This window comes from Delphinapterus leucas, chromosome 3 (assembly GCF_059928025.1).
Source record: "Delphinapterus leucas isolate spDelLeu-1000000601 "Yukka" chromosome 3, BTC_Dleu_Yukka2, whole genome shotgun sequence".
In the NCBI taxonomy this organism is placed as follows: domain Eukaryota; kingdom Metazoa; phylum Chordata; class Mammalia; order Artiodactyla; family Monodontidae; genus Delphinapterus; species Delphinapterus leucas.
In genome coordinates this window covers 219455-225784 of record NC_143131.1, presented here as the reverse complement: position 1 = coordinate 225784, position 6330 = coordinate 219455, and positions in this window count along the sequence as shown.

The following is a 6330-nucleotide window of genomic DNA, read 5'->3' as shown; positions in this document are numbered from 1 at the left end:
TTCATTTTGCCCTGATGTTTAAGAGGAAAGGAAAACTACCTAGTGAAGTTATCAGAATGTAACTACTCATGATGTATCACTGTTTGCTTTAGGTCTACGGCTAAAAGCACATGTGCAATGCTTGTGTGACAATTGGGTATGAACAACAAAATGTATGGCCTATATAAAGCGTTTTCTCATTAACATTCCTCTGAGCATGTGCACGATACCTGATCAGTATTCCCCCAATGTGGATTAACTAGGCAAATATAAAGGAGGCCTAGCGCTGAGGGACGTGATCTACACGTGGGCCAAACAGCTGAATCATTCTGGCACTGAGGGATTGACATTTTGATCATCGATGCTTTCTATTGAAAGACTTGTAATCAAAAGGGAAAAAAACTCTTCACATATTGAGGTGTGAGGAAGTCACTCTGGCTTATACATGGTTTAACTTAAATTTTACTGAGCAAAGTGGCCTGTTTTGTGGCCTTTTGTATATGAATTGTACATCTGCTTTGGCATTGAGGAGGGGAGTGCATTTGACTGTCAAAAAGGAGTAACTGTGCTTCAGACATACGAGATAAACCTAAGTGTCCATTGTAGATGAGATTTAGATGCATTCCCGTATTTTTGTTTTCTTTTTTTTTCTAAGTCTTTATTGGAGTATAATTGCTGTACAGTGGTGTGTTAGTTTCTGCTTTATAACAAAGTGAATCAGTTATACATATACATATGTTCCCATATCTCTTCCCTCTCGCGTCTCCCTCCCTCCCACCCTCCCCATCCCACCCCTCTAGGTGGTCTCAAAGCACTGAGCTGATCTCCCTGTGTGTATCTTTTTGAATTCGTGTTTTTGTTTCCTTCAGAAAGATACCCCCAAGTGTAATTCCTGCATCATATGGTAGTTCTATTTTCAATTTCTTGAGGAACCTCTGTACTGTTTTCCACAGAGGCTGCACCAATGAACATTCCCAAGAGAAGGCGTGAGGGTTCTCCTCATCCTCGCCAAGGCTTGTTAGTTGTTGTGTTTTGGAAGATAGCCAAGTTTTTAGGTGTGAGGTGATAATCTCATTGTTCTTTTGATGTGCGTTTCCCTGATGATAAGTGATATTGGTCATAGTTTCATATGTCTCTTGGCCATCTGTACGTACTCTTTGGAAAAATGTTCGGTCCCAAGTTTTAATTGGGTTTTTGATTTTTGGAGGTTCAGTTGTGTGGTTCTTCATCTATTTGGGATATGAACCCCTTTTCAGACATACTGTTTGCAACTATTTTCTCATATTCGGTAGGCTGCCTCTTCATTTTGTGCACGTTTTCCTTTGCCATTGAAAAGCTTTAAAGTTGGGTGGAGTCCCATTGGTTTATTCTGCTTTTGTTCCCCTTGCTTGGGGAGGCAGATCCAGAAAATATTGCTAAGACGGATGTCAAAGAGCATACTGCTTATGTTCTCTTCGAGGAGCTTTATGGCTTCAGGTCTTACGTTGAAGTATTTGATTCACTTTGAGGTTGCTTGTGTAGGTGGTATAAGAAAGGATTCCAGTTTGATTCTTGTGCATGTCGTTGTCCAGTTTTCCCACCACCATTCATTGAAGAGGCTATCTTTTCCCCATTGTATCGTCTCACCTCCGTTGTCATAGATGAATTGACCATATATGCCTATGTTTCTTTTGGGGCTCTCAATTCTGTTCCATGGATCTCTGTGTATTTCTTTTGTTCCTATACCATACTGTCTTGATTATTCTAGATATGTAGTATAGTTTGAAACAGGGAGTGTGATATGTCCAAGTTTGTGCTTCTTTCTTAAGATCGTATTGACTATTCAGGTTCTTTCCTGTTTCCTCACACATATTAGAATTCTTTGTTCTAGTTCTCATAAAATTCCATTGGTATTTTGATAAGAATGGCATCAAATCTCTAGATTGCTCTGGGATGTGGAATCATTTTAACAATATGAATTCTTCCAATCCATGAACACATTATATCTGTCCATTTGTCTGTGTCGTCTCCAGTTTCTTTCATCAGTGTCTTCCAGTTTTCTGAGTACAGGTCTTTTACCTCCTGGGTTAGATGTATTCCTAGGTATTTCATTTTTGTTAATACCATTGTCAATGGGTTTGTTTTCTTAATTTCTCATTCTGAAAATTTGTTGCCAGTGGATAGAGATGCAACTGATTTCTATAGGTTAATTTTGTATCCTGCAACTTAACTGAATTTTCCAATGAATTCTGTTTGTTTTGGGGGGGTCATCTTAAGGATTTTCTAAATAAAACATCATGTCGGGACTTCCCTAGTGGTCCAGTGGTTAAGAGTCCGTGCTCCCAATGCAGGGGGCCTGGGTTTGATCCCTGGTCAGGGAACTAGATCCCACATGCATGCCACAACTAAGAGTTCTCATGCCACAACTAAGGAGCCTGCCTGCCGCAACTAAGGAGCTCACCTGCCACAACTAAGACCCAGCGCAACCAGAATAAATAAATGAATGAATAAATAAATAAATAAATGAAATATAAAACGTCATCTCATCTACAAACAGTGACAGTTTTACTTTTTCCTCTACCGTTGGATTCCTTTTATTTCTTTTTTCTCATGTAATTACTATGTCTAGGACTACCTAGACCATGTTGAATGAAAGTGGTGAGAGTGGTCGGGGTTAGAGTTAGGTCTAAGCAGAATCCGCCCTCTTCCCCTTCCTCCCTCCCCATCTCTCTGAGGCCTCCAGGAAGGACAGGACTATTCCTGGGTCACAAATGACTCAGGGAGTTGAACTGGACCACTGTTTCTCTGCCCCCCAGTCCTGGGCATAGTTTTGTATACTATCTCTGTACCTTCTTTGACCAGGTGTCTATTTAGAGCTTTCCCTATTTTTAATGGGGTTGTGTTGTAGTTCTTTGTATATTTTGAGACAAATTCTTTATTAGATATGTTTGCAGATTTTGTCCCCCAGTGTGTGTTGTCTTTCGATTTTCTGAATGAGGTTTTTCACACAGTAGAAATCTTTAATTTTATAAAGTCCACAGAATCCCTTGTTTTTCTTTCTGGACTGCTTTTTTGCGTTGTATGTTAAAACCACAAAGCTTGTGATGGACATGACCAAGCCCAAGGTCATATCAATTTTCTGTGATGTTTTCTCCTATACTTTTGAATAGTTTTGCATTTAAAACTTGTCTCTGAATCATTTTGAGTGAATTTGGTGTAAGTTGTCAAGCTTGTGTCTACATTCATTTTATTCCATACGGCTTCCAATTCATTGTTCCTTAACTACTTTGGAGAAGCTATGGGATATTGGCTTCATTTGTTTGAGTTTCCACAATTTAATGGGTTCAGCAATTCTGCCAGCAGGGTCGCTGTCTCCAGTGACCCGTGAGGGAGGGGTGGCCTGCACTTCCCGTACCGACCACAGGGTGGCGCTGATCCCGCCTCTCTGACCCACAGCGCATGCGCATTCCCCGCGGACCCAGCTCTGAGCGCAGCTGAGGGCAGTTGTGTCTCCTCAGGCAGCGCCGGGTTGTGGCTGCTGACGGGCGCTCGGTCTCCTCAAGGACTCGCTGGGGTTTCGGCTTCAGGACAACGTGGGGCTGCGTCCTCGCTGACGGGAGCTGGGTTTCCTGAGGACGCAGGCGACGCCGGAGAAACAGGTGAGGAGACAGTGAGGAACAGTGGGGAGAAGCTTCCTGGGGGCGACTGACGGCTGCCGGGGTCCGTCCTCGTGCGACCCAGGAAGGGCTTGGTGTGCAAAGCTGGGTTTTTGGTCAGGCTGGTGTGCGGTGGAGCTGCGTGGGTTATGGGGTGTGCAGTCTCCCCCGTACCGTTTACCGTGGGGCTGCCCTTCCACTCGGTGTGTCCCTGCCCCCCGGTCGTAACTTAACGGCCCCCTCCCCCGCCAGAGTGCGGGGTGGGTTCTGGGCTCTCCGTCCCGTCCCTCTGGTCTGTGCGCCTGTTTTGAGCCAGTTCCACACTGTTTTGGGGACTGTAGCTTCATGATGAAGTGTGAAGTCAGGGAGGGAGATGCCTGCGGCCCGTTCTGGTTTCTCAGGGTCACCTTGGCTCTTCGGGGTCCTTTGTGGCTCCACACGCATCTTAGGAAGATTTGCTCCATTTCTGTGAAAAACACCATTGGAATTTCAGGACGGCCTGCCTTCCCTGTGTGCACCGCTTTGGGTGGAAAGGACGTTTTAGCAATAGTAATTCTTGCATTCCATGAGCACGGGGAGTCTTTCCACCGACTTGTGTCTTCTTCAATGTCTTCATGAGTGTCTTAAAGTTTTCAGGTCTTGCACATCCTCGGTTAAATTTATTCCTTGGTATTTTGTTCTTTTTGATGCAGCTGTAAATAGGTTTTTTTTCTCTTTCTGATGGTTCATTATTCGTGTTTAGAAATGCAGTTGATTTGTGTGTACCGATTTTGCGTCTTTACTGAATTCATTTATTATTTCTAACAGTATTTTCTTGGTGGAATGATGTGGAAAATTGAACTTCCCAAATCCCGCTGTTTCTAACCACATCTAAGTCATCCACAACAGGGAAGAAAGGGAAGTTTTTTATATTTGGAAGTTCTAATAAGTCTTTCCACAGTGCCTCTAAATGACATGTGGACTTGGGGTGAGCTGCATCTGGGTAAGGCTTGGCCTCTGTATGGAAGTTTGATGTTTCCTCTGCCTTTCTGGCATGGTTTTGACATGGTGTTTTGCAAAGTACTTGACTTTCCAGTAATTTCAAACGTACAGACAGCTTTACATACAGAAAAGCAAGTCTTGTATCTTGATTAAATATATTCGTAAATATTAATGTTGACATTATTTAAAATGGAATTGTTTTCATAAGTTCTTTTTCAGATTATTTATCGCTAGTATATATGTATAAGATAGATTTTTGTGAATTGATATTTTTTTCTATAACTTTGCTGAATTAGTGATTAGTCAAATAATTTGTTGTTGTTATAGGAAGTTTTATATATAAGATGGTGTGATCTGTGTTCTGTGAATGCACACAGTTTTAATTTTTCCATTCACATATGGATGGCTTTGGTTTCTTCCCTCAAAACCCTGGGTAGAACTTCCAGTACACTATTATCAGTGGTGGAGGCCACCTTCCTGGCCTTGTTCCTGATTTCAGGAGTAAATCTTTCAGTTTTTAACATTGAGCATGGTGTTTGCTGTGGCTTTGTATACTACTCTTTTTCATATTGAACAAACTTCCTTTTATTCCTATTTTCTTGAGTGCTTGTGTCATGAAATAGCACTGGAGTTTGATTATAGCCTTTCCTGCAGTAATTGATAGGATCATGTGCTTTGACTTCACTTCTTTATAGTTCTTCAGTACATTGCTTAGGTTTAATATGTTGAACAACCTGACATTTCCAGTGTAGAGATACTTGCTTATGGCATCATGCATTTAATGTTCTGTTGGCTCCATGTTGTTCTAATTTTGTGGAGGATTCTTGTGTTCATATTTGTAAGGTATACTGGTGTACATTTCTTTCTCATGATGTATTTGTGTGACTTGATTAGATGTGGCTTGGTGTTGGTGCTTTGAAGGGTCAGCATTAGGGCTGGAACTGGGTTATGGTTGCCCTAAGCGACCCTGACGTTGCAGCCCAGGCCGCCCGCCTCTGAGCACCGCGTCCCCCCGCCAGCTCCGACCTGGCCCTCTAGAGACTCCCCCCGTCCTTGGAGGGCAGGGCTGACCGCCCCTCGGCCTCCCTCCCCCGCTCTGCCCTTCCGTCCGTCCTCCCTGATTGAGGACACCCCATCCTCCATGAGGCTCCTGGATTCCGGCCTGGGGGACCCACAAGCCCCCACGAGCTGTGTCGACCACGAGGATTGTCACCTCAAGAGGCCCCGGAAGACGGACTTCCCGGGACCTCAGTATGGGACTTTGTGTGCAGATGGGCCACCACAGAGCTGCCCGGGGTGAGCTGAGGTCACTGACCGGTGTGCGGGCGTCCTCATGGGGGGCATTTGGACCCAGACACATGGGGGAGAAGGCGATGTCATGGCAGAGACAGAGACGGGGCTGGGAGTGGCCTGGGACTGACTGACCCCAGAAGGCGCGGAGGAGCGGGCCCCCAGCACCTTGACCTCGGGCTCCAGGCCTGAGGGGAAGCGTCCCCTGTCCCAACCGCACCCCCCGTCTGGTGTCCTGTGCCGGGGCCACAGGAATCCCACACCCGGCCTGCGGGGCGCGGCGCTGTGCTTGCTGACACCCAGGACCGTCACCGGCCTCCCCCCCTCTGGGCATGACCCCCTCTCCTCCTCGGTGAGGGACCCAGGGCCCAGGACCCCCGTCCCACACTTCCCCATCACAGCAACCTGCCCCGCTCCCCCAGCCACCCCTGGGGCATCTCAGGCC